This window comes from Penaeus vannamei, chromosome 23 (genome assembly GCF_042767895.1).
Source record: "Penaeus vannamei isolate JL-2024 chromosome 23, ASM4276789v1, whole genome shotgun sequence".
Classification (NCBI taxonomy): Eukaryota; Metazoa; Arthropoda; class Malacostraca; order Decapoda; family Penaeidae; genus Penaeus; species Penaeus vannamei.
In genome coordinates, this window is record NC_091571.1 from 15,680,328 (window position 1) to 15,682,142 (window position 1,815).

The following is a 1,815-nucleotide window of genomic DNA, read 5'->3' on the forward strand; positions in this document are numbered from 1 at the left end:
TGGGGAATCCTCCGCTGTTTTCAGGGTCAAAGTCTTTGCATCAACAAACACAGGAGCGCATTTTCCCCAGTTGAAGATGATTTTAGATGATGTATTTTTTTTTTCTTTTTTTAAGAATAACAAATGATGCAAAAACAAACTTTTTAAGTAAGACAACATGACTGTAAATTGGGCTGCCTTGTTCCCGGACTTTTGTTTATCGGCTACGAAGGCTACGTCTTTCCTACCCTTTCTCCTTGTATGTCTTAGCAGACTACATCACCGCAGACTACATCATTCTTTTCGGAGTTGTGAGGTCCCCGGGGTAGAACGTCATGGGGAAGAGGTTAGGGCAAAGATGCGAAGGGAGTATAGTAGTTTTAAAGCTTTATATGATTTCGAAAACCGAAGAAAGAATTTAAGAGAAAAGAAGGAACAAAAATTCTAACTTTAACAACAAACATTTTTTTGGAGGGCCATTCAACTTTTGTCGTGGAAGGATGTCTGGTAATGAGGCAAAAATACCCAAAGAAAAAGAAAAGAACATTTAAAACTAGACAATGCGAAAAAGATGGATAAATAGCCAAGGGTATATAGAAAGAAGCTACGAACAAAGAGAAAGGAATTCAAAAAGTCAAAGCTTCGAGAGCGAAGAGCAAAGAAGTAACCGAGTATCCGACACCCGATCTATCGTATCATCAGCGGAGGACGTGATGCGATTTCTTTGAGTTAAAGATAGCCCCGTTTTCGCTGGGACTTATCTATATTGTGGTTAGAGGCAGGTAAGAATCCCAAGGGTCTTAGTCGCCTCTCCTCTACGGCTCGGGGGCTCTACGGAATCCAACCTTGATAAAATCGCCTTTATTGTCTTCCACATTACCTCGCGATCAGGGGATCCAACTATGATAAATTCATCTATATTGTCTTCCCAAACAGCTCACAAACCCTGAGGAGTGTTCCCTTTACAATACGGATGATATAAATGATAATCCCGTATAATTACGATGACGAACGAGCATTAGAAGATTTCACAGGGGAGGAAATTATACGGAGGTCCTGATCCGGGACGATCTTTGAACCTTCAGTCAGTCATCTGGGACCTTCGCCCACGGAGGGGAGCTCGGGTCGTCTTCTCCCCTCGCTCGGCCTCGCGCGACGACCGCCGGAGAGGGGGAGAAGAAAGGACATTCATGAGGCTAAAGGCAGATCCATATGAGGAGGGGAAGACGGAGGACATTCCTAATGCCTTTCGGGTGTAATTCGCCTTTTGTCTCTCGGGTCACTGTGAATCCCCAATTCGATGAAGAGATATTAATAGAAATGGAGGTTATAGACGATAGCTTTGGTGAAGTCGATATATATATATATATATATATATATATATATATATATATATATATATATATATATATATATATATATAGATAGATAGATAGATAGATATAGATATAGATATATATATATATATATATATATATATATACATATATATATATATATATATATATATATATATATATATATATATATATATATATATATATATATATATATATATGTGTGTGTGTGTGTGTGTGTGTGTGTGTGTGTGTGTGTGTGTGTGTGTGTGTGTGTGTGTGTGTGTGTGTGTGTGTGTGTGTAAATACCTATCATATATGTATATATGTGTATATATATACATGTATACACACACACAAACACACACACACACACAATGTATATATATATATATATATATATATATATATATATATATATATATATATATATTTATATATATATATTTATATATATATATATATATATATATATATATATATACATATATATACATAT